Source organism: Triticum urartu, chromosome 1 (genome assembly GCF_003073215.2).
Source record: "Triticum urartu cultivar G1812 chromosome 1, Tu2.1, whole genome shotgun sequence".
NCBI lineage: Eukaryota > Viridiplantae > Streptophyta > Magnoliopsida > Poales > Poaceae > Triticum > Triticum urartu.
In genome coordinates, this window is record NC_053022.1 from 423,424,958 (window position 1) to 423,452,267 (window position 27,310).

General features: G+C 50.3%; 1 pseudogene; it reads right to left on the reverse strand.

Moving 5' to 3' along the window:
* LOC125532892 overlaps positions 1-27,310 on the reverse strand; it is a 61,180-nt pseudogene that overhangs the window by 19,985 nt on the left and 13,885 nt on the right.

The window sequence follows — 27,310 nt, forward strand, 5'->3', positions numbered from 1 at the left end:
GACAAACAAGAAGAACATGTCCCTACTCCCCCCATTACTGAAGAAGCTGTTTTCGAGGAGAACGTGTCTGTGCCCGACCCTCCAGCTCATCAAGTGGAGGTTGAGAATCTTGAGTCTGCCACCATCAACAAAAATGAAGCCAATGACGTAGTCATGGCTGAAGCAAATGTGGAGCCTGCACCAACCAATGTGCTAGAAGTCAATGAAGTCAATGATGCAACTGCTCCTGAAGTCTCTATTGTGCAGCCTAACGCCTCTATTAATGCCACTGCTCCTGTTCCGCCACCTCAACCACACACTATCGAGCAAGCATTCAACTATGGCCAACTTGTCACTGTCAAATGGCCTTTTCTGACTCCTCCGCCTGCTGCTGGTTCTCGGTTTGACTATCACGTTGAGCACAGGCCTCAGGTTCAGAAGACAATACCAAGGTTGCCCAGGTTTCCAGGCACTGCATCTGCATCCGGATCGTTCAATATCAATGGCTTCAAGGCACACAACACCTTCTTCAATAGCGCCAAGAACCCCTACTCAAAGGCAAGAATATCTTCTGATTGGTTCTGGAGCTATCAGCAGCGAAGTTATTACTCATGCATTCTGTACAATCAAGGTCGCATTTTCCCACATATGCGTCTTGACACTGAAGCCATAACTGGTCTGCCCTATTTGGAAGAAGCTCTGGATTGCTTCAGAGAGTCTGGCTTGCTGCAGTTCGTCACTGATAAGGAGCACTGGAATGAAGAACTGCTGCTCCAATTCTATGCCACTCTTCATATCCGTGGCTACAACAGGGATCCGAAGACTTGGGTCCTTGAGTGGATGACAGGCAATGTTCATCATGAAGCCAAAGCCTTTGCTATCATTGAGCTTACTGGCCTGCCCACTCCAGGAGATATGTATGAACCTGGTTGTCAGCTTCACAGTGCTGCTATGGAAAGCATCTTCCACAAGCCTGAGCCCAATATGAGTCAGATGCCCAGCATGATGAAGCCTTTGCCTCCAGATGTTGAATATCCTAAGGAGTTCTATGTTGAAGACCTTGAGTATCTGCCACGTACCATCTATCACATCATAAGGCGAACTCTCTGGCCCATCAAAGGACATTCTCCACATGCCAAGCTAGAAGGCGCAATGAAAACGTTGGTCTTTCATATTCTTCATGGCAAAAGCTTCAATGCACAAGACTTCTTTATTCGCCAGCTTGCTGCATCAGGATCTGACATTTTTGGCTTGAAATTTTACGCTCCATGGATAATGCGGCTGATCAAACTACACTCAGCAGTCACCTATCAGCCCTCTGCTCGTAATCATCGGATCTTTCTACCTGACGTTGATATGTTAGTTGAAGCCATCTATCCAAAGCCTACCAAGGAGCCCCTTAGTCTTCAAAATGCTGAGAATCAAAGCTTCTCTCAAAACATTGAAGGAGTTCAAGCAGTCACTCGTGTTTATCCTCTGGCTGGTACTACACGTGCACCTCATCGTGCCCTCACTGAAGCCACTGAAAGCACCATTGCCCAACGGCCCAAGAAGCGATCTCGTGTTCTCAATGACCGAGAGCTTCTGGTTGCCCTTCATCAGAAACAGGATAAACATCATGACTGACTGAAGCGCCAAATGCAAAGCCTCTTGGTGGACGTAAACAGGATTCGTAATCTTGCCACCAAGAATGCCTTTGTTGCCCATGAAACCTGTCGGCGTACATGGAAAGGGCTGACGCTTATGTGCTCCGAGGATGATCTTCAAGAGGATGGCTTCTCTGAACGCTTCAAGTTTGACTCCACACCTCCAAGAAGGACTGTGCTGCGACGAACTCCGTCTCTTGAAGACTCTGAGTTCTCTTCCTCCGCGACAACTGTGAATGCCAGAGTGATCGATGATGAAGACGATGCTACTTCACCGCCCCCTACTCCTGCACGCATCGACACTGCCCCAAGTTCGTCTACACCGCCTATCAACACCGACGACCCTGCTGCTTCACCTACTCCTCATGGGAACGAGTAGATGCTCTATGTCTTCAAACCTTTTTGGTCCTTACTAACAAAAGGGGGAGAAGCATATGAGTTTGATAGTCTTCAAGCGGGTCCATATGGGCGGTGGTTTTATATTTTGCCTAGTGTTTACAACTCTTTCGTTTTGATACATTTGGTTCTTTGAGTTGTAACACTCAAACTCGATGGTCGTCTGCTACTTATTTTCTTTACTGTGATGCGATGATAAATTCCGCATGTGCGACGATAAATTCCGCACTTAGATCATTTTGCAGACGTCCATTTTTCATTATGCATGTCATTATCTTCACATACTTTTCATGCATGATGAATTGTCATCATAAGTTGAAGATTATCTCCACAAGTACAACCTGCCATGTGCATTTGCATACCAAAAGCAAATTACTTATATGCACATCTTCAGGGGGAGCCTTTTCCACTTATGAAGACAATAACCTATCCTTTACAATTTCACATATTTTATTCCCCGTTGAAAACTTCAACTAGTTTGTCATCAATCACCAAAAAGGGGGAGATTGTAAGTGCATCTAGTGCCACCCCTAGTTGGTCTTGGAGTATTGACGACAAATCTAGTTGAGGGACTAATGTGTTTGTGAGAATTGCAGAATAACACAGGTAGAAGTCCCTCATTGATTCGATTTTCCTACCAGAGATGACCCCTAAAAATGAATGAAGACATTGAAGTCAAAGGTGGTATGTGAAGACATTCACATTGAAGACTATGACATGAGAAGACATCGCGTGAAGACTATGGAGCGCGAAGACTTAGTTCTTTCGTCGCTCTTTTTCTTCTTTGTTGAGTCATAGGAACTACCGTACTGTTAAGTGGGATCCAAGAGAACAGTCAGAATGACTGAAGTGATGCTTAACCAAAATCCTATGTCTTCGAGTGAAGACTATGAGAGCAAATCTTGTCCAGAGTTGGATAAGTCAGCTTTGCTGGTAGCCCAAGTGAAGTTGTCGTGTGTGTTTGAAATCTGACCGTTGGAACACGTGTCAGTTCCTTAGTGAGCCAGGGTCATTTCGGACAAATCAGGTCGGGTTGCCTAGTGGCTATAAATAGCCCACCCCTACAACCATAAACGGTTGGCTGCTCAGAGTTAGAGTACGGCTTTTTTCGTTTGAGAGCAACCCACCTCGAAGCCTTTGAGAGAGAATTCCTTGCGAGGATAAAGCCCTAAACACCAGAGCCAAAGAGTGTTAGGCATCACTTAAGTCTTCCTGTCTGTGTGATCTGAAGACTTATTACACTTGAGGACTGTGAATCCTCCAGCTGGTTAGGCGTCGCGTTCTGAGCATCCAAGACTCATTGTGGATCGCCGGTGAACGAAGTCTGTGAAGGTTTGGAAGTCTACCTTGAAGACTTACCAGAGTGATTGGGCGAGGACTGGGTGTCCTTAGCTTAAGGGGAATAAGGTGAAGACGAGATCTTCTGAGTTGAATCTCAGCCTCCCTAACCAGACGTACAGTTGCCACAGCAACTGGAACTGGTCCAACACAACATTGTCTTCAATGAGTCACTGGTTTCATCCTCCCCTTTCCTTTACTTATTGTTGGTCCTTGTGAAGTCATTATATGATTGATTTATCTTTTGTCTTCACTGAGTCACTGCTTGTTCTGATTGGCTTCACAATATCTTCCTACCTGATCTTTACTGCCTAGCTGCTATTAGTCATTGTGCTTTCACTTCATTGAATACTTGACTATGGTTTGCCTAGTGTAGTCTACCTTCCGCTGTATGGTAATAGGTTTATTTCTATTGTTTGTCTTCGAAACTTCCATGTTTTGAAGACTTTCATAAAAATCGCCTATTCACCCCCCTCTAGTCGATCACTAGCACTTTCACCTCGCGGTGGTGGTGGAGGAAGACGATGCAAAGGTGGACGATGAAGAGGTGGTGAGCGCGCCAGTGGTGCTGGACAACGATGCGGCAGCGGTGGTCGACATGCTCTCGGTCGAAGGAGGAAGATTGGTATAGTTTTGGGAGGTAACTAGATACGATCTATGATCTTTGAGGAAGAGGCTCTGACTATCATGTAAAATAGGTTGGAAGCGTTGAACCCTTTGTCTTGGGCCGTATTGATATATATTAGGCATAAGCCTTGGCGTACAAGTTTTGGGAGAGATCGATCATGGGATCGTTACAGGAGACCGAGAGAGAGATCGCTACCGGAAAGGAAAAGAGATAGAATAGAGTTACAAGTTTAAACACAAAAGTCCTATCTCAATACAACTATTCTAACAGCACCCACCGATCGATGCACGTCGTCCGTCACGTGCGCGAGCGTCATGCTGCGGCGAAGTTCGTCGGTGCCGATGACGCCGTACGGTATGGTCAGCACGTTGCCGAAGTAGGCCTTCATGGCGCCGTCGGGGAACATGCGAGCACGCCCGTCCACCACCATGCCCATGCAGCACAGACGCTGCTGTCCGGAGGCCGCCATGGAGCAGAGCTGCCACAGGTGCGCCGTGAATGCCTCGAGCTTCGTGCGCCCTGGCCCGGCCAAGGCATGCAGCGTTGCGACGTCGTGCGCTGCTACGTGGTAGATGCGGTTGATGGAGGTGGCAGCGGCCGAGGCCGAAGGGAGCGGCACGGAGCTGAGAGGAGAGAACAGGCGGTCGATCAGGGCGTCGCTGGTATACGTGCGCGGCGATGGGTCGCGTGGGGCGACCACGGAGCGGTCGAAGGACGGGGCCGGGGGTGCGGAGCCACCACGGGATGCGGCGGCCCACGCCACTAGGAACATGTTGAAGGAGTAGGCGTCGCAGACCCGGTGGTCAAAACTCAAAAGTGCAGCCGACGACGGCGCCGCCGCACTTAAACTTGGTCACCTGCGCTCGTGCATGCACCATGCAACGCAATTAGCACTCGGAAAACAAAAGAACGTCAGGTCACGAGATTTGGTAGAAAGAAAATACATTTTGCTGAACACTGTATTATTATCTTGATTATATTACGTGAGAAATATATAGTTTCTACCCGAAATTTGCTAGCATGATACATCTATCTATCTTTTGTATTTAGAGGATTTGATCGAGTTGAAATTCTCCCTCTTCTATAGGAATATTTTTTGCGAAATGAGTCAAATTTGTTTAACTCACCATCTGAGTGTGTGCATTGAATAAGAAGTGCCATCATTTATCGAGTTAAAATAGTCGAGTGCAAGTGTCAAGTGTGTATAAATATATATTGTTTTTGTAAGAAGACCTCCGATGAGGTAATCTACTACTTTCCTCCTACTGTGATAATCAACTTGACTAGACAAATACTCCCTTGATTCCTAAATATTTATCTTTTTAAAGATTTCAAATGGACTAACACATACGATGTATATAGACATATTTTAGAGTGCAGATTCACTCATTTTGATTCGTATGTAGTCACTTGTTGAAATCTCTAGAAAGACAAATATTTAGGAACAAGGGGAGGGGGTATGAGTTAGCACAAAATTGTAATATTAAGAAAATCAATTAGAATTTCAATGGTAGTATTCTTTCTCCATTCTTTATGGAATACTCCCTCTCTCCCTCCCGTTTTAAAGGCCCTCTCAAAATTTTCAGATTTCGATTGTATTATTCCCACTTTGAGTCTCATTCAACAGAAGTAATTTGAGTCACACATCAAATTTAATCCATGGAGATGAGAGTGAGTGAATTATAGGTCATGCATGCACTCTAAGGAGTTGTATATGAAGTTGATAGGATGCCACTTGCAATCTTAAGGAATTGTCTTGCCTCGGTCCTACGCACAAAATAAGTTTTGAGTGGATGTGTAGATTCTCCAAAAATAAACGAAATGAATAGTATTCATGCGAAATTCCCGTACGTGTTTCATACAAACCGAATGCATGTATATGAAATTTTCCTCTGAAATCTTTGTTCCTATGTTTTTCCTGTAAAAGTCATTCAAACTGAATGTTATTTTGCATGCACCACACACTGCCCTTAGTAGGAGTAAGTTCCACAGTAAAACCAGATCAAAGTCAGCAAATTTGCTTATGTGACAATGATTTAATAAGAAGAGAGATGATTTGAGTAACATAGCTAGTTACTTATACTATGAGTAACATCAGACATACCAAAACAAGATGAGTCTAGAAGATAATAAATAAAGTGTCGTATGAAACTACACATATGTTACTCCCCATTATAGAGATAGTAACATAGACTACTAACTATGAGTAACATCACACATACCAAAACAAGATGAGTCTATAAGATAATAAATAAAGTGTTGTATGACACTACATATATGTTATTCCCCACTATAAAGGTAGTAACATAGACTACTAACATATGTATGTCACTAGTCTAAGTTACTTCCCTGTATCAAAGATACGGGCAGACATGGAAAAAATAAGGGGTTAGTTTGGATTAATAGGGGATGGACACGCTTTCCATCCGTGACAAACTGACCGCAGCTTTAGCATTTTGAATGAGCCCCTTTAAACATAAAGGGAGGGAGTATGATTCATAATTTATTAGGTCAACGTTAAACTAAAAACTCAAGGGGCTTACATTCTGGCCACAAGTCAGTTGTTTTCGTTTCAGTCACTTAATGAACTTCGTCTAAAAGAGTGTTAACCTGGAAAATATCGAGAAAACTTTTGGCCAGGCTGACATGGCAACATGTGAGGGGAGAGGAAGCCCATGCGTGATGTAGCCTTGTCCATTAACTTAATGCAACTTTTTGTCAGGATTATCTTCAGATAGTCGCTTCCTTATCATACTATACCTGAACAGATATCACGCCGGCCTTCTTGGCAGGCACCAGTTTCTCGGCGCTCTCGTCCGGCAGAGCGAGCCGCACCTCCTGCAGCTGGGTTCCGTCAGCGGTAGCTTCCACGAAGTCCACGCCGCGGCCGCTGCACAGCAGCTCCGGTTCCCCTGCAGCGTTGGCCACGACCTCCCCGGCTAGCGGGTAGTAGGCCACCAACACCAACACCCGTTGCCTATTGCTTATTGCCTATTTCCAACTGGATGGTGCATGGTAGGGTACTATTTAAAGAATGGAGGATTGTATTACCTATCCGTATATCCAAGACTATACACAATGTGCACTGGTGGAGGACTCCGGTGGGCAAGGGGTGGCGGCCGCCACACCTTAATTGGGTGCAAGATATTTTTTATACGTATGCCTATACTGCTCTCGACTGCTGGCTACGCTCGCTCTAGTCGAAAATCGCTAACACAGAGAAAGGAGAAAGAATCCCGTTCACTAAACAGAGAAAATGGGCCTGAGAGGCAGTTGGGCCACGAACCAGCGAGCGCTCAACACACACCAGAAGAGGTTGATATTTGGCGCCATTCTTTGTTTGAATGCAGGATGGCGCGTTGTGTGTGGGCGCTCGGAGATGAGGAGATTCTTGAGCACGTGATATCCAACAAAAGTGATGATGCAAGACTCTGGTTGTTCTGGTTGTTTGACACGGTGAATCAACATGACCTCGCGAGAGTTTTGATCACCATGTGGGCAATATGGTAGGCTTGACGGAGAGCGATACATGATGATGAGTATCAAAGTCCCATGTCAACGATGTGCTTTGTAAACCGATACTTGCAGGACTTAGAAATTGCCACCACAAGGACATCGACGAGACAGCCACATGCTGCGAAGCCAAGAACTCAAACATGGATCCCACCCGAGGGAAACACGGCGAAAATTAATGCTGATGGTGCTATTTCCTGCCAGGGTACGACGGGAGCTGCAGCCGCTGTTTGCAGGGATCAACATGGCAATTACCTTGGAGCATCTGCGGTGGTATTTGATGGGTTGGTTGACGCTCCATGCCTGGAAGCTCAAGCATGCAATGAGGCTCTTGCCCTAGCGCAAGACTTGATTCTGACACATGCAATAATAGCGTCTGATTGCATCCAGGTTATACAAGACATCAACGGAGCTTCGAGTTCTTCTTCTTATGCTTTAGTTTTGAATGAAATTAGAGATAGAGCTACAGATTTTGTTAGCATTACTTTTCGGTTTGAGAACAGGGAGGCAAACTTTGAAGCACATGCCTTGGCAAAGGCGGCTTTGTCACTCCCTGCTGGGCGCCACCTGTGGCTAGGGAACCCACCAGACATTATTTGTATTCCTTCTGTGATTGTTGAATAAATCCCTAGTTCACCTAAAAAAAAAACCACGAGGCACACGCACAGGTTTGCCTCGAAAAAAAAAACGCACACACACAGACACACGACGCACATGCCCCACTCGGTCACACCCAATTCCAAACCTACAGCGCGGCGGCAACAAGCCAACACGACGCAGAGCGGTCACCGGCGCACGACGGGGCGGTCGAGGACGGCTGGGGCGCTGGGAGTGGCGGGGGAGGGAGTGGCCTAAGCGGACGGCAACACCGAGCCCTCGTTCACAGCCAGCAGGGCGCAGTGTAGAGTTGTGTTGTCCCCAGAAGAAGATGGAGAGGAAAGGCAAGGGGCCAGTAAAGCCAATGGAAAATGACAGAGGCATAGGTATGTTTCTCTGAATTTTAACAGCTCGTATTGTGGAATTGTAGTTATTTAGTGAAAATTTTATGTTGATCTGAGAATCACATAAAAATAGGAGTAGCGTGTATATATTGACTCTTCTAGTTTTGCATCAAAAAAATTCTTTCCTGTTGAAGTATAAGTGAATTGTTCACCTTTCCTCATCAGCTTAAGCTTTTGAGTTGAACTGGTTGGTGCATGCAACACAATATGGTATCAGAGCCAGAGATCTTGAGTTCGAATCCTGGCAGGCGCGTTAATTAAAATAATTACAGCCCACTCTAATATCCACGTATGCGGCCTGAGGGAGCCTGCACGTGAGGGGAAGTGTTGAAGTATAAGTGAATTGTCCACCTTTCCTCATGAGCTTAAGCTTTTGAGTTGAACTGGTTGGTGCATGCAACTCAATATTTCCTTAAAACTTTGCCACACCTTAATTTTCTTTCGTCCTCTGCCTTTGACAATGTGTATATGCTTAGGATGATTAGCAAACACTCGATGGTGGCATACATGTCGTTGGTGTTTGGGGGAGTGAGCCTAGCTCAATTGGTTGGGGGAGTGGATGTACAAACCCAACACCTGGTTCAAATTCACACGGAGGCGAATTTAGGTTAATATTTAATCTTGAGGACTAGGCTTTTCTCGTACTCATGCATTTATCATTGAGGATTAGGCTCGGTGCGTAACCGAGATTATAAATCCTAGTACTCATACTTAAAAGGCCGTATGCATCCCTAGCTGGTGCAGAGGCCGGGGAAGTGAAATTCTCCCCCAATTTCAAGATCTTGGGCCTGTCAGGCACCCGGTGTCATGGTTCTAGCTCTGACAGTGATGTAGGGCGGTATGTATGGAGAGGCTAGATCTCAGCTATTGGGAAGTTGTAAACACACCAAGATGTATGAGTTCAGGCCCTTCGCGGAGGAAGTAACAACCCTACGTCTCGGTGCCCGGAGGCGGTCGATTGGATTACTGGCGTGTGAATAACAGAGGTGCGAACCCTTCATACTGAGGAGGGGGGTGGCTTATATAGAGTTCGTCGGGCCCCTCCTGCCCTCAGTAGTGCAGGGTTTAAGGTACATTTAAGGTTGGGCGTTACTGGTAACGCCCCTAATAAAGTGTGATGATGGCCATAAAGACTACTTAATAGCCGACCGTTCGCCTGCGGAGTGACTTGAGGTCTCCTGGCAGTCGAGTGGTTGGCTTCATGGTCGAGTGTCTTGAACCCGTCGAGTGGGATACCTTCAAGTCGATTGAAAGGTGACTTCTCCTTGGGATGTCCCAGGGTAGGGCTCTTTGGACAGGCCCGTGCCCCTACCCTAGGTACATGGCTTCATCATTAGCCCCCAAATGGATCGAGGTTAGAGTGGGGAAAGAGTTGGAGATCTTTCCGACCGGTTCTTCGGGCTATGCGAGCACCTCGTTTTGGGCCAACCATCACGGATGACGTCATCAACCTCTTTCAGTCGCCTTGATCCATTCCAGGCCTTTCGTCGAGTGAATTTCTTTATGTGTGACATAACGAGTGTCGGCGCGAGCGGGGTCCTCTATTTTAGCAAGTTGTTCTGTGGCCCGCGGGTGTCGCGGGATTCAGATTTCGGGAAGCGCGCGGGGCGGGAGTGGCCGCAGTAATAGGAAGCGATAAAGTGGAAGCTCCTCGATCCTCGCGTCGCCTTTTTCGCCACGTACTGCGCGCGCGTCTGTTGCGGGATTTGACTGGATAGCCTGGGCCTACCAGTCAGCCACTCGAAAGCGGCCCCTTATAAGTTGCCGGCTCGGGGTTTCCAAACAGTGCGCTTGCTTCTTCCTCCCTCCCTTCGCGAGTTCCTCCGCCACCTCCGTCCTCACCCTAGCGCCGCGGGTCCGTGCAAGGTTTGCCGACGACGATGGCGAAGGACAAGACATCTGCCCTGGAGCGCGCGAAGAAGGCGGCGGCGCAGGGGAAAGGGAAGAGGTCCGCTCGGGGCGGATCCTCCTCAAGGTCTGCTCTGCCCCGAGGCTGGATCCAAGGAGATTGGATGCCGTCGGTGATCCGGCAAGAAGATCTCAACGACATGGTCGAGGGGGGGGGGGGGGTCATTCCCCACGAAGCCGCGCGTCTCCCGGGGAGAGAGATCGAACCTCAGCCCCGCGACGGTGAGTGCGTGCTCTTAGCCACCCATGTCGACCGCGGGTTTTCTCTGCCGCCCCATCCTTTTTTCCGGAGCTTCCTAAACTTCTTCGGAGCGCAGCTTCACCACTTCACTCCCAACTCCATCGTATACCTCGCTGCTTTCATTTCTATGTGTGAGGGTTTCTTGGGTCACCGCCCCCATTGGGGTATCTTCAAGCACATCTTTACCTGCCGTTCTCAATCGGTTAAGAAGGCCAAGTCGAGTGATGAAAGGACGCAGGTGATCCAGCTGTGTGGGGGCCTGGCGATCCAGACGAGGGGAAAGAGTTGTTTTCCATCTATCACTTTCCCGGAGTCGGTCCGTGGCTGGCAGGCGACCTGGTTCTACTGTCAAGACCAGGCGACCCCAGGACAGTCGACTGGTCTCCCCCCTTTCTCACTCGACCGAGCTGAAAAGCCTGCTTCTCTGAAAGTGGCGCCGGAGGAAAGGGCCCAAGTCAAAGTGCTGGCCGGTCGAGTGGTTGAGCTTGTCCGTGAGGGCGTGACGGGTATGGATTTGCTGGAGGTCTTCCTCCGGAGGCGCATCCAACCGCTCCAGGCTCGTGACCACCCGATGTGGCTGTACTCGGGTCTCGACGACACCACTCGGATCCACCCGGAGGAGGTCACCGATGAGATGCTGGAGGGGTGGCTGTCGAGCATCACAGGAAACAAGGACAACCCCCGAGGAGCCAGGAGGGTAATTCCACTCGACAACTCGTACGACGTGGACCAGGTATGTCTTTATGCTCCTGACTGAGATCTTGTTTTTCTTTATTGGTCTTCTTTGAGTTGGTCGATTGACCTTTGTCTTGTTTGTTGTTTTTCAGGCGACTACTGAGATGTACTCGACGCCCAATGGGGCACAGGGGCCAACTGAGGAAGGGGAGGCGAGCGGAGGTGAGAGCGGGGATGATCCAGGCGAGTGGGAGTCCGACGGTGAAGGAGAGGGAGGCGACGACGTCGACTCCAGCGAAGAGGAGGAGGAGGAGGTTGAACCCCCCCGCCCGGAGGGGCGATCCAAGCTCATACACGATCCAACGCGGGAGCGTGGTAGTGCGACTGCTCCTGTTGGGCAGTCGTCGAAACACCCTCGGACCTCTTCTCCTACGCCGACTGAAAAGGCTCCCAAGCACCCGTGCGCAGCGCCGTCCAAGCCGCCCAAGGCTCTGCCCAAGATGAAGATGGCCGTCCCCACCATTTCTGGGTAATAATAAAAATTGTTTTTCCTTTGTCGACCGTGGACGGATCCTTGGTCGATCCATTGAGCCAACCGACTGACTTTCGAGGCTTGCAGCGCTGCTACTTTTGAGATCTCCTCCAAGGACGACGACCAAGAGATGGAGGATGCTGTTACCTCCAACCCTGGTACGATTACTGACGTTCCGCTTTGAGTCGACTAAACATTTATTGCAACCCTGGTCGATTGAATGTTTCCTTTGTAGCCCCTCCTCATGTTATCGACCTCCCGGATGACGACGACAACGGTCCGTTGAGAGTGAGGAGGCACAAGAGGGCGTCGGCTGACAAGACCTCCCAATCCGCTCCGGCGTCCGAGGCCGTAGCTCGGGATGGTGGTGACACCACTCGGGCTTCTGTGACCTTCGCCGTTCCTCTGGCGAGCGCGCGGCCCTCGTCGTCGACTGCGGATCCGTCTTCGCTTTTTGCCGCATACCCCGTCCCTGAGGACCAAGCGGCTGCTGCAAAAGAGGCTATACGTCAGGCGGGGATCATGATGGAGCAAGTGAAGTTGGCTCGGGAGGCCAACCAAGCAGCTTATGACACGAGCTCGGCTCTTCAGAGCAACGTCCAGGTCAGTCGACTCAATGTTTGGTCTGTTATGATATGCTGTTTAAAGAATCTCTTTTCCGAAGATCTTTGTATCTGTACACCCACTGGGTGTGTCTGCCAATCCTTGGACGAGTGGGGGCACGCTAAGTGCACCCACTGGGTGTAGTCCCCGAGACTACGGTGGACTGCGGGCAGTCGACTGTAGTCTTTGTATTGTGTTGCTGTAGCTGTATTTCTTCACTCGGTCTGGTCGGGCTATGTCGAATGGGACTGTATCCAGTCGACTGTGGGCAGTCGACTTCTTCTCTGTTTTTTAACAGTGGGGGCACGCTGAGTGCACCCACTGGGTGTAGCCCCCGAGACTACTGCCGAATGTTCTTGATTCGGCTGTAGTCTTAGAAACGTCATCATTGTCTCTTGGTTGCTCGGAAGCAACTTGTCTTGGACGTCTGTCGACTGATTTTTCTTTTTACAGAAATCTTGCGAACTTGTAGCTCGCTATACTAAGTTGGAGAATCAGCAGATCCAGCTCAACCTTAACTTGAAGCTTGCCCAGGAGAATTTGAAGAAGGCGCAAGAAGAAGCAAAAGGTATGGCTGGTGAGGTTCTCCATTCTTAACGGGTGGCTTTTTTTGTCCATTCTTGATGTTGGTTCCACTCGACGCGCCGCAGATAAACTGGAGGAAACTCTGAAGAAGAAGGATCGAGATCTTGCAGAGGCACAGAAGGAGGTCTCGAGCAAAACGAAGCTCGCAGAAGAGAAACTGGCTTCGGTCGGAGCTCTTGAACAAGAGAACTCCAGACTGAAAGCTGCTCTCGAGGCAGCTAATCGAGATTCTAGTCGACTGAAGAAAGAAAAGATGGCTCTACACGACAAGGCGGGTGAGCTGGCGGGGAAGGTAAAAGATCTGGAGGCTTATCTCGGTGGACTCGCCAAGAAGCTGTTTGTCATGCTCGAAGGTAATTATTCCAACCCGGCTGTCTTGTAGTTACCGAGCCCACGTACGGCCACTGTCTTATTCTTGAATCGCGTTTGCAGAATTCTGCCAGAGCTTCGAAGAGGAAACCAGTCGAGTGGATCCAGGCTTGGACCCCGCCAATTCTCTCGTGAAGGACGAGGCTGCTATGAACGTGCTCCGGCTGGAGTCTCGTGTTACCAGCGTTGTTGATTATCTTGCTCGGCTGAAGGTTGCGATGTCGCGGATCGACACATCACTCTGGCCCGGAACGACACTTCAGAACGACCTTGAGTCCCTGATGGTCCGACTGAATGAAGTCCCGGGTTGAGTGGCGGAATGGAAGAAATCTTCTGCTAGATGTGGTGCCGATGTCGCCCTGTCTCTGGTCCGCGTCCATTGCAAGGAGGCGCGAGAAGAAAAGCTGGCCGCCATCCAAGTTGCCAATACAAGGAAGCACAACTTTCAGGACTCCATGAAGACTTTTATTGCTGCTGCCACTCGAATCGCAGACGGGATCGACTTGGACGAGTTCGTCGCCCCTTCCAGTCCTCCTCCTGAGGAATGAAAAACTTTCATGCTTCACTTTAAATTTGCCTCGGAATGCCGAGTGGATTTGTAACCGTTAAACTCCGCCGAGCCGAGGGCTCGAGTACTTTGATCTGAGGTCTGGGACCTTTTAGGCTTTATCTGATCTTGATTTCTCGTTGAATATCTTCATGGTTTGATTCGTCGAGCGGAACTTGATCTTCACTTGGAATAACCTTGTATTTGCGGCGCCGCTTCGAAGGAGGAGGTAGCAGTCGACTCGCGGATTGGGTTGTGTCTTGTACTTAAGCGAGCACTGGGCTGCAGCTAAGCCTCAGAGTGAGAGGTTTGCTCTCCACTCAGTAGGATTTTTAAACACTTAGGCGAGCACTGGGCTGCAGCTAAGCCCCCGAGTGGGAGTTTGGCTCGCCACTCGGTAGGATTTCTAATCGCTTAGGCGAGTGCTTGGACTGCAGCTAAGCCCCCGGGTGGGAGGTTTGCTCTCCACTCGGTAGGATTTTATATACTTAGGTGAGTGCTGGGCTGCAGCTAAGCCTCTGAGTGGGAGGTTTGCTCTCCACTCGGTAGGATTTTCAAATACTTAGGCGAGTGCTTGGACTGCAGCTAAGCCCCTGGGTGGGAGGTTTGCTCTCCACTCGGTAGGATTTTTATATACTTAGGCGAGCGCTGGGCTGCAGCTAAGCCTCCGAGTGGGAGGTTTGCTCTCCACTCAGTAGGATTTTCAAATACTTAGGCGAGTGGTTGGACTGCAGCTAAGCCCCCGGGTGGGAGGTTTGCTCTCCACTCGGTAGGATTTTTATATACTTAGGCGAGCGCTGGGCTGCGGCTAAGCCTCCGAGTGGGAGGTTTGCTCTCCACTCGGTAGGATTTTCAAATACTTAGGCGAGTGGTTGGACTGCAGCTAAGCCCCCGGGTGGGAGGTTTGCTCTCCACTCGGTAGGATTTTTATATACTTAGGCGAGCGCTGGGCTGCGGCTAAGCCTCCGAGTGGGAGGTTTGCTCTCCACTCGGTAGGATTTTCAAATACTTAGGCGAGTGGTTGGACTGCAGCTAAGCCCCCGGGTGGGAGGTTTGCTCTCCACTCGGTAGGATTTTTATATACTTAGGCGAGCGCTGGGCTGCGGCTAAGCCTCCGAGTGGGAGGTTTGCTCTCCACTCGGTAGGATTTTCAAATACTTAGGTGAGTGCCTGACTGCAGCTAAGTCTCTAAGTGGGAGAACTTAGGCGAGTACTGGACTGCAGCTAAGCCCCCGAGTGGGAGGATTGTTCTCCACTCGGTAGGATCTTTTTAAACTTAGGCGAGTGCCTGACTGCAGCTAAATCTCTAAGTGGGAGAACTTAGGCGAGTACTGGACTGCAGCTAAGCCCCCGAGTGGGAGGATTGCTCTCCACTCGGTAGGATTTTTTCAAACTTAGGCGAGTGCCTGACTGCAGCTAAGTCTCTAAGTGGGAGAACTTAGGCGAGTACTGGACTGCAGCTAAGCCCCCGAGTGGGAGGATTGCTCTCCACTCGGTAGGATTTTTTCAAACTTAGGCGAGCGCCTGACTGTAGCTAAGTCTCTAAGTGGGAGAACTTAGGCGAGTACTGGACTGCAGCTAAGCCCCCGAGTGGGAGGATTGCTCTCCACTCGGTAGGATTTTTTCAAACTTAGGCGAAACGGATTCGCAGCTAAGTCACCCACTGGGGGATTTCGTATGCAAACAAGGGTGACAGCAATTATTGGGACGCTCTTGTCTTTGGTAAAAATAATTTTTTATTACATTTCGCCCAAGGGAGAACTCAAGTGTAAAAGGGGCGGAGCAGTTCCGCATTCCAAGCTCGTGGCTCGTCGATCTGGTGATCAACATTGTAGAGGTGATATGCTCCATTGTGGAGGACTCTGGTGACGATGAAGGGGCCTTCCCAGGTAGGAGCAAGTTTGTGTGGTTTCTGTTGATCCACTCGGAGGATCAAATCTCCTTCCTGGAAGGCTCGGCTCTTCACATTTCTGGCATGGAATCGACGCAAGTCTTGCTGATAGATGGTCGACCTGATCATGTCCATTTCCCTCTCCTCTTCTAGGAGGTCGACTGCGTCTTGCCGGGCTTGCTCTGCTTCGTCTTCGTTATAAAGCTTGACTCTGGGGGCGTTGTGAAGTAGATCACTCGGCAGGACGACTTCAGCTCCGTAAACCAGAAAAAATGGTGTTCTTCCGGTCGATCGGTTCGGGGTGGTCCTCAGCCCCCACAAAACCGACGGAAGTTCGTCGACCCAAGCGCCTGCTGCGTGCTTGAGATCACGCATCAATCGAGGCTTCAATCCTTTGAGAATCAGACCATTTGCTCTTTCAGCTTGTCCATTCGACTAAGGATGCGCGACCGACGCGTAGTCGACTCGCGTGCCTTGAGAGGCGCAAAAAGCTCTGAACTTGTCTGAATCGAAGTTTGACCCATTGTCGGTGATGATGCTATGCGGGACCCCATATCTGAACGTTAGCCCTCTGACGAAACTGATAGCAGTGCAAGCATCGAGATTCTTGATAGGCTTGGCTTCAATCCATTTGGTGAACTTGTCGACTGCCACAAGCACATGCGTGAATCCGCTCCTGCCTGTTCTCAGTGGACCGACCATGTCCAGTCCCCAGACAGCAAAGGGCCAGACGAGTGGAATGGTCTTCAGGGCTGATGCAGGCTTGTGTGACATGTTCGAGTAGAACTGGCAACCTCCACACTTGTCGACAATCTCTTTTGCCATCTCATTTGCTCTTGGCCAGTAAAATCCTGCTCGGTATGCTTTAGCCACAATGGTCCGAGAGGACGCATGGTGACCACAGGTCCCCGAGTGGATATCATTAAGGATCATCTGACCCTCTTCTGGTGTTATGCATTTCTGACCGATTCCAGTCGCGCTTTCCCTATACAACTGTCCCTTTATGACTGTGAAGGCCTTGGATCGGCGGACGATCTGTCGAGCCTCTTCCTCGTCCTTCGGGAGTTCTTTCCTCAAGATATACACGATGTATGGTACCATCCAGTCGGGAGTGATAGCCAAGACCTCCATGACTAGGTCGACCACAGCAGGAATTTTGACTTCAGTCGAATCTGTGGCACTTTTCGGTTGCGGGGCTTCTTCTGCGAAGGGATCCTCCTGGACTGACGGCGAGCGGATGTGCTCCAAAAACACATTGCTGGGAATGGCTTCTCTCTTGGAGCCTATCTTTGCCAGATCATCTGCTGCTTGATTTTTCAGTCGGGGGATGTGATGAAGCTCTAACCCCTCGAATTTCTTTTCTAGCTTTCTTACTGCGTTGCAATAGCCAGTCATAGCTGGGCTTCTGACGTCCCACTCCTTCATCACCTGATTAACCACCAAATCTGAGTCGCCGTAGACCATGAGGCGCCGGACGCCGAGTGAAATGGTCATGCGCAACCCGTACAAGAGTGCTTCATATTCTGCTTCATTGTTGGAGGAATCGAAGTGAATCTGGAGAACATATCTGAGCTTATCTCCTCGGGGGGAGACCAATACTACCCCAGCACCGGAACCATTCAGCATCTTAGATCCATCGAAGAACATGGTCCAGTGCTCCGAGTGAACTTGAGTCGGAAGTTGCTGTTCAATCCACTCGGCGACGAAATCTGCAATTGCTCGGGACTTGATAGCCTTCTTTTCTTCAAACTTGATATCTAGGGGAAGGAGTTCAATCGCCCACTTAGCCACTCGACCAGTTGCATCTCTGTTGTGCAAAATCTCTGATAGTGGAGCGTCGCTGACGACTGTAATGGAATGGTCAGAGAAGTAGTGTGCAACCTTCTTCGTGGTCATGTAGATCCCATATACAAGCTTCTGGTAATGGGGATATCTTTGCTTCGAAGGGGTCAAAACTTCAGACACATAATATACTGGGCGCTGAACTCTGAAGGCTTTTCCTTCTTCTTCCCGCTCGACCGTGAGTACTGTACTGACAACTTGTCCCGTGGCCGCAATGTACAGCAGCAGAGGCTCTTTACTGATTGGGCAGCAAGCACCGGCTGGGTGGAGAGCAGAGCTTTGAGCTCTGCAAACGCTGCGTCAGCTTCTGGAGTCCACTCGAACTTGTCAGACTTCTTCATCAGTCGGTAGAGAGGCAATGCCTTTTCACCGAGACGAGAAATGAATCGACTTAGAGCGGCCAAGCAACCTGTGAGCTTCTTCATCCGGAGTATGGTGCCAACTTTCTCAGGATTGGCATCGATTCCTCGTTCGGAAACGAGAAAACCGAGTAACTTCCCACCTGGAACTCCGAATGTGCACTTTGATGGATTGAGCTTGATATCGTATCCCCTGAGGTTAGCAAAGGTTTCAGCAAGGTCAATCAGTAGGTCGGAACCTTTCCGTGACTTAACCACAATATCATCCATGTATGCTTCTACGTTCCGACTGATCTGAGTGAACAAACACTTCTGAATCATCCTCATGAACATGGCTCCAGCATTCTTGAGGCCGAAGGGCATGGTGACATAACAGAAGCACCCAAATGGGGTGATGAAAGCCGTTTTGATCTCGTCGGGTCCATACAGACGGATCTGATGGTACCCTGAATAAGCATCTAGGAAAGACAAACGCTCACACCCCGCGGTCGAGTCCACTACCTGGTCGATGCGGGGGAGAGGGAAATGATCTTTCGGGCAGGCCCGATTGATGTGTTTAAAGTCAATGCACATGCGAAGTGACTTGTCCTTCTTGGGGACCATGACAACATTGGCGAGCCACTCGGAGTGGTAAATCTCTCAGATGAACTCTGCTGCTAAGAGCCGAGCCACCTCCTCGCCAATAGCTTTCCTCTTCTGGACGGCGGACCGTCGAAGATGTTCTTTCACGGGCTTGAACTTCGGGTCGACTCGTAGACGGTGCTCAGCCAGCCCCCTGGGAACTCCAGGCATGTCAGAAGGCTTCCATGCGAAGACGTCCCAGTTCTCACGGAGGAACTGGATGAGCGCTTCTTCCTATTTGGAGTCGAGCATTGTTGAGATGTGAGTCAGAGCAGCGTCGGGGTCGGTCGGGTGAATGTGAGCTGTCTTAGTTTCACTGGACGACTGAAAAGCAGATTCTGAAGCAGGCTTCTTGGCTCGTAGCAATTCACTCGGGTCAGCAGTCTTCTGGTACTCTTGTAGCTCAACAACTGCCATCTGAGCGTCAGCAATCTTCGATCCTTTCTGAAAACACTCCTCTGCTTTCTTCCGATTGCCGGTAACGGTGATCACACCTCTGGGGCCGGGCATCTTCAACTTGAGATACACGTAGCACGGTCGAGCCATGAAGCGTGCATAAGCTGGCCGGCCCAGAATAGCATGATAAGCACTTTGGAATTCCACAACCTCAAACGTCAACTTTTCCTTGCGGTAATTCTTTGAATCACCGAAAACCATGTCGAGAGCAATCTGGCCGAGTGACTCGGCTTTCTTTCCAGGAATGACTCCATGGAAGCTCATGTTGCTGGCGCTGATCCTGGACATCGCAATGCCCATCCCTTTCAATGTTTCGGCATACAATATGTTCAGGCCACTACCACCATCCATCAGGACTTTGGTCAGTCGAGTGCCTTCGACAACTGGGTCGACCACCAAAGCTTGCCTCCCAGGGGTGGCAATGTGCGTAGGGTGATCGGACTGGTCGAATGTGATGGCAGTCTGGGACCACTTCAGATAACTGGGTGTTGCCGGAGCAACCATATTCACCTCACGGTTAATGACTTTCAGTCGACTCTTGCTTTCGACATCAGCAAAAATCATCAGGGTGGAATTGATTTGGGGGTATCCATCGTCGCTATCCTCCTTGTCCTCAACTCTGTCCGACTCTTTTTCCTTATCTTTGGGCTGTTTGCCCTGAAACTGCTGGATCAGGAGCCGGCACTGTCGAGTGGTATGCTTTGGGTAAATAAAATTACCCTCTTCATCTTTCTTGGTGTGGATGTGACATGGCAGATCCAAAACATCATTTCCATCTTGATCCTTTACTTTCTTGGGCTTCCAGGGGCCTTTGGGTTTTCCCTTGAAATTTCCCTGGGTTACGGCCAGGGCCTCCCCAGGGGCGGCTGGCTCGGCCTTCCGCTTCTGCTTCCGACTGGAATTGCCTCCGGTTTCCTGGGCGACTGCTTTCTGCTTGCCACTCCGGAGTCGATCTTCATCTTCTCCGTTAGCGTATTTGGTGGCAATTTCCATCATCCGATTCAGGGACATTTCTCCGGTCCGACCGAACTTCAGGTTCAACTCTCTGTTCTTGACGCCTTCTTTAAAGGCACAAACTGCTTGGTGATCCGGTACGTTCTCAACTGTGTGATGCAAAGTGATCCACCTCTGAATGTAATCCCTCAGAGTTTCACTCGGCTTCTGCACGCAAGACCGCAATTCTGTAAGGCCTACGGGTCGCTTTCATGTTCCCTCAAAGGTTGTGACAAACACTCGAGAGAGATCCTCCCAAGTGTAGATGCTGCTGGGTGCTAACTGATTCAGCCACGCTCTGGCCGAGCCCTCTAACAGGAGAGGCAAATGCTTCATGGCCACCTCATCATTGCCACCGCCAATCTGTACAGCCACTCGGTAATCTTCGAGCCAAGTGTCAGGCTTAGACTCACCGGTGAACTTGCTGACTCCAGTCGCCAACCGAAAGTTGGGAGGAATCACTGCGGCCCTGATGGCTCGACTGAAACACTCTGGACCTGAAACGCGTACTCTGCTGCTGGCGGGCGCATCCCTGTTCTGGCCTTCCCGATGAGCCCTGTTCCTGTCAACCAAACCTTGAACGAGGACAGATCTCGCGTCAAAGCCTGGGTCCCTGGGGTCGACTAGAATCCTCTGCCCAACGCTATGAGGGCGTCTGTCATCTCGATGTCGAGGCGCATATGACCCACTCCTCGGGGGAGGGGTTGGCACTCGACGTCGATCATCACAATCGGATCGGTGATCATACTGCTCGTTCCTCCTGTACTGATCATGCCGGTCACCACGTCCCTCACGCCTCGGGGGCGACCTCGGGCTGTGAGCCGACTGGACTGTATCTGTTGCAACGGATCGACTGTGGATCCTATTCCGCGACTGAGAAACAACGGAATTCTGGTTTCCCGCCGCCCGGAGCAACGCTCTGATCTGTAACAAGCCCCTGCCAGCCTCCGACTGGGAGGGCTGAATCGATTCTGCTATACGGGCCGCGGCGGCCAAATTCTGAACTGGGGTTCGGTATACCTGCGTCGGCGGAAGAGCTGGCGTCGACTAGACTCGGGAGCCCGCTGACGCGCTTGCTCGTCGAGTGCTTGCTGGAGATTCTCCATTCGAGTGTGCTCGGCCAAATTAGCCAAGCACGCGTCCTCCAAGGCCCGGGCCTCGGGGGTCTCTTCGACGATAGGAGTGGGGAGTGCGTCCATGTTCCGGCGGTGAAGCTCCTCTCGCTGTAATGACGTGAGAGGTTCGGGGAGATACTCATCGTGGGGATGCGATAGGTCGCCCCCACCCGCGCCTCCATCAGCGCGAGGGAAACCGGGAGGACTGTGCGTTCCATCGACCGCCAGAATCTCAGCCGCTGGGTCGCTGCTGTCGCACTCGGATGCGGTTTCCGCGGAGCCAGTCGACAGGTCGAACAGGCCGCAGAGAGATTCGTCGGGCTCGATTGCCGCGACTTGCGGGGCGGCCGACTGGCGAGCCACAACATGCCTCACCCACCTCTGAAGTCTCGACCGACCAGAGCGCTTGTGCCGGTGGGAGACAGAGCGAGGAGACGATACGGGGGCCGACCGATACTGGGTCGACGGCTGCCGCAGGAGGACGCCACGAACGCATGCGCGGAAATGCGTCGCGCCGCGGACAGGGAGCGCGTCGATGTCGAGTGGCGCCTCCTGAAGCCAGGCGGAGTCGTCGGCGATGAACGTGAGCGCGCCGAGGCGGATCTCGCGGCCCTCCACCAAAACTCCGCACGAAACCATGATCAAAGGGATCAGAAAAATCGCAACTTCTCCAATCAGGCGCTAAGATTCCTGCCCCACGGTGGGCGCCAACTGTCGTGGTTCTAGCTCTGACAGTGATGTAGGGCGGTATGTATGGAGAGGCTAGATCTCAGCTATTGGGAAGTTGTAAACACACCAAGATGTACGAGTTCAGGCCCTTCGCGGAGGAAGTAACAGCCCTACGTCTCGGTGCCCGGAGGCAGTCGATTGGATTACTGGCGTGTGAATAACAGAGGTGCGAACCCTTCATACTGAGGAGGGGGGTGGCTTATATAGAGTTCGCCGGCCCCCTCCTGCCCTCAGTAGTGCAGGGTTTAAGGTACATTTAAGGTTGGGCGTTACTGGTAACGCCCCTAATAAAGTGTGATAATGGCCATAAAGACTACTTAATAGCCGACCGTTCACCTGCGGAGTGACTTGAGGTCTCCTGGCAGTCAAGTGGTTGGCTTCATGGTCGAGTGTCTTGAACCCGTCGAGTGGGATACCTTCAAGTCGATTGAAAGGTGACTTCTCCTAGGGATGTCCCAGGGTAGGGCTCTTTGGACAGGCCCGTGCCCCTACCCTAAGTACATGGCTTCATCACCTGGGTCGTCCCCCGCTAGGGCGACTCGGGCGGCGCCCAAACCCTTGCCATTGGGGACGCGATCTCCCTCTTCCCCTTCCTCCGCTGCCGTCGGAGGACGCCGCCGGGCTAAGCCCGGAGGCCGGCCGCGGCGGCGGTGGACTCCCTCTCTCCAGCGTCTTAGGGGTGGTGTGGGGCCCCTAAACACGTGGTGGCGCGGCTGATCCAATCTATGCGGCGTGGCGGCGATGGCTGCGGTAGGCGACGGCGTGGTGGCCTGCCCTGCCTCGGGCGGCGGCTGCAAGCGCGACGCGTCACTGTGCCGGGAAGGGCGGTAGCTACGGTCGGCGGCGGCGGCGTGGAGGGCCTGGTGGACTGTTCAGCGACGCCTCTGGTCAGATCTGATCTGGCTGGCACATTCGGCGGTGGTGGCCATCTCCTCCGTCGGAGCTGGTCGGCCTGAGGCTGGATGGTCAGATCTCGAGATCCGTCATCTACTCCCGGCTGCGAGTCGGGAAGACAGAGTTGTCGGTGAAAACCGAGCTGATGGCAGGCAATGGCGTTGTTCTGCGCCGTTACCTTGATGAAGGCATCGTCGTGTAACTTCTGTCGACCCACTTGTGCTGCTCCAGGGGAAACCCGAGGATATGGTCTTCTAGATCAGACGATGGCGGTACTGTTGTGTCGTTTCTCTCTTGGGAGCATCATTTGTGGAGCAGCGCTGGAAGACAGAGGCAGAAGGTGGAGCGGCTTCACCTTGCATGGAGTTTCGGCGGAGATGTCAAGTCATGCCTAGCCTATTGGTGCTACTTTGTGTCATGCCTGGTCGGCAGGTGCTATGAACGACAGATCCTCCAGAATTTTCGCGTCTGGATGGACGAGCGCATGGCGGTGGTACCGTTGGGCGCCATGGTGGCGTCGACGGATGGACGGACTGACAATGATGATGCAGATCTCTCTTATGAAGATGGGTCAGCGGTCCGATGATGATGACGGCTTCTAAAACGTGTGCATGTGGTGTACGCTTTAGGTTTACTGCATCGGCTATTGGTTTCGATACGTTAGATGGATGGATAGGAGACGACATCGGTTTTACATATGAGGAGTGAGAGCACTTCATACTATCAAATTTTGTAGGTGTGAGTGATGGTTTCAGATGGCTTGATATATGTTTTTGTTTGACATTTGTTGAATAATAAATAAAAATGGTTGTATGCATCTATTGATACAGAAGCCGGGAGTATATGCAGCATACAAAAAACTAGTTCTTCTCTTCTTTGGTTTTCCATTAGCATCCACCGATGCATCATGTGCAACATTCTAAGTCACAGTTAAGAGACGGATGTGGTATTGGATCGAGACGACTCTTGCATATAGATGCTCGGTGACATCACTAGAAGGATCCTAGTTAAGCATATGTTGTATAAATATAGTTTCCTCTTAATTGTTGCTGGAGAAAATTTTCATTTTTGTTAAATGTGCTCTTCACTGGTCTACCATTTCGGCAATCGGGCTGGTTCTTTGTCTCGCTTGGTTGGTGTTTCCCTTTCACTTTAGATAATAAGTCGAGTAAGAGAATAGTATGGTCATTCTACGATGCTTTGTAAGCACTAGTAGAAAACGGGCCTATTGTCTCGGTTCATAAGGATCTTTTGTCCCGGTTCCTGAACCGGGACTAAAGGGTCGTTACTAATGTCCTGTCCTTTTAGTCCCGGTTCAGTCCAGAACCGGGACAGATGGGCCTCCACGTGGTCTGTGCGCGGAGCCCAGGCAGGAGGGCCTTTGGTCCCGGTTGGTGGCACCAACCGGGACCAATAGACATCCACGCGTCAGCATTTCTGTGGCTGGGGCTTTTGTTTTTTTGTTTTTGAAAGGGGGGGGGGGTTGGGGGGTTAATTTAGGTGTTTCATATATTGTGTTAGCTAGCTAATTAATAGAGAGAAGTGTCCTCTCTTATGTCCGTTCTTGGTCGACCCTACGTACTATACATACATATAGAGAGGACTAGACACGCTAGCTAGCTAGTAAGCAAACGAAGGAAGCAGAAGATCGTCATGAACATATATGCATACAGAGAGAAGTGATATCGACCACCTCTCCTTCTCCAAGAGATTGGTCGAACAACAATTTCTCGTATATCTACCCGACATTACCGGCTACATATATACAATAATTATCTCTTACAAATATAATCTCCTAACATACGGACGCATGGTCCACATAGTATTCTCCGTCTTCAGCGATCACGTGGTCAAGAAAGAGTGCCGCCAATTCCTCTTGAATTGCCCGCATGCGAGCTGGTGCTAGGAGTTCATCCCGCATTCGAAACATCTAATTTGAAGAAGGGGGTCAATACATATATATATGAATGAATGAAACTCAACACAAATGATGGTAATAAAATAAAATTGTGAATATTGTTATTTACGCACTTCATATTGTTCGTCAGAGTAGCCCCGCTCACAGGTCGTGTGGCGGATGGACTCGCAAACGTAGTATCCATAGAAATCATTCCCTTGTTCCTACCACGACCACTTTACAAGAAATAGAGGTCAATCAAACTGATAAGCAAGAATGCCAAATGATATTGATGAAACTAGCGCTTGAATCACTAGGAGATGCGCGGAACATGCTAATATAGTACTTACTTTCGGGTGTCTAAATTCCAGTTTCTTTGGCAGTCCCAGAGCTTTTTTGGTGAATTTTCTTCAAACCCTGCCAGACAAAGAAAACAATTACTTGATATCAGAAATGAACAAAGTTTCTGATATGGTTGATAATGATCGATTTAACTTACTTCTCGAGCATTTGAGTCATGTCCGCATACTCCTGGGGATCTTTTCGTTTAGAGTCCAAGACAGTTACTACTCCCTGCTCAAGCTTAATCTCTAGGAGAATATAGTGGAACCTGCGCACGCATGCATAACTCATCAATTACATTACTATAACCTTGACTAATATATAAGGGAAACCGAATATGCACAAGACAGTAACACTCACTTGAAGTTGTAAGGAAAGAGTATTATATCTTTGTTTTCATATATTACCAACGATCGTAGCAAGTTGGCCTCGGTATCTGCGGCATGAAATTTAACCTCAGTTGCATCTATGAGATTTGTGTTAATGAACCCAATATTACCGACTTGTCTTTTCTTCAATTCGACGATCTTCAATCTGCATAATATAGTGAGGATAATTATAAATACATGCAATGAAAGAGCTGTGCTATATAGAGAGACTTAATGACAGAAGTAATACTACTTACAGACAGTAGCAGGTGACCGTTGCTTTATCGAGGGCCAATTGATTGAAAAACTGAAAGAACTCCTCAAATGGAACATGCAATAGTTCAATTCCAACAAGGTCATGCTCCTTTTTAACTCTCACATACAAAGTATTCCTCCCCCCAGACTCTCTGCAGATTTTCAAGTACCAATCATGCAATCTTCGCATCATCGTTGATAGAGATCTTTCATCTTTGACGAAAGGCTTCCCGTACTCGTATCTTTGTATCTGCACCTCCAAGAAATCATAATGTACATCGTCGGGGAGGTAATCTCCAAGATTGCTATAACCGGGCACCATCCTCGGATCATTAGCGACGATGTCGCTAGGCACCTTGAGTGGGGGGCACGATTGCTTCGCTTGTTCGCCGAGCTAGGCAATTTGTTTCCCAGCTCGTCGTTCTTTTATCCTTTGATCACTGACAGTACTTCCCGACCGCTCCGCTTCAGCAAATGCATTTCCAATAATGCTCTCATAGTTGCCTTTCGGCGGAGACTTAGGTGGTTTTGTCACGGCAGCCAGAGTGCGCTTCGCTTTCACCGGATCTACCTTCTCCTCCGGAGGTGGATGTTTCTTTGCTTTCACCCCTTCAAAGAAGTTCCTCACTTCTTCTCGCGCGATCTCGGCGTTCTCCTCCGGGGTCCTCTCGTGTGGTAACTTCTCTGGAGTCTTCAGAGAAGGACCAAATCTGTATGTCCTCCTGCCTCTGGCTGTACTGCTAGACGCCGGCAGAGCAGACGGAGCGGCTGTCTTCTTTACTTGCTTACGAGGCGGAGGAGAAGGACTACGACGCGCCGGAGCAGCCAGAGCGGCGGCGGGTCTCTTCCGCCCTTGCCGACGAGGCGGAGAAGGAGGAGGCTGGCTGCTCGGGCACGCCGGCGCAGGCGGAGAAGGAGGCGGAGTGCCGCCACGCGCCGGAGAAGGAGCTGGTCGAGTGCCCTAATCGTCACTCGTCGGAGGAGGAGGCGGTGGAGGAGGCGGAGTGCCCTGACTCGCCGGAGGAGGAGGAGGAGGCAGAGGCATCCAGTTCGGAAGGTTGATGAGCTCCTTCCGCCATAGGCATGGAGTCTTCAGAGCAGAACCCGGCCGAGTCTCCCCTTCACCGGTAGGATGGTCAAGCTGGAAGTGCTCAAATCCCTCCGTTATTTCATCCACCATCACCGTAGCATATCCTTCTGGAATCGGCCGGCAGTGAAAAGTTGCGCCGGGTTCAGTAGGAAAAACAGAGCCAACAGCCGCCTTGACCTTCATATTAATCCATTGCGTCATAAGGTGGCAATTTTGAGACTCTGTGATAGCATCCACGGGATAACTGGCAGGAGCCGTCAAGACATGCTCCGACTGAAGTAGCTCGGTGGAAGCCACGCTGCTTCTCCGCTGAGATGGCGGGGTAGCTTCGGGGGAAGCTTCGGCAGTTCGTTTGCTGCGATTTGCTTCTCGTTCCTCTATCGCTTGTACCCTAGCATGCAATGCCTGCAGTTGGGTCTGCTCCACTTTCTTTCTCCTCTCGTGGAATTTGTAACCGCCTGCGTCCGGAAACCCAGCCTTCCACAGAATGGAGTCTG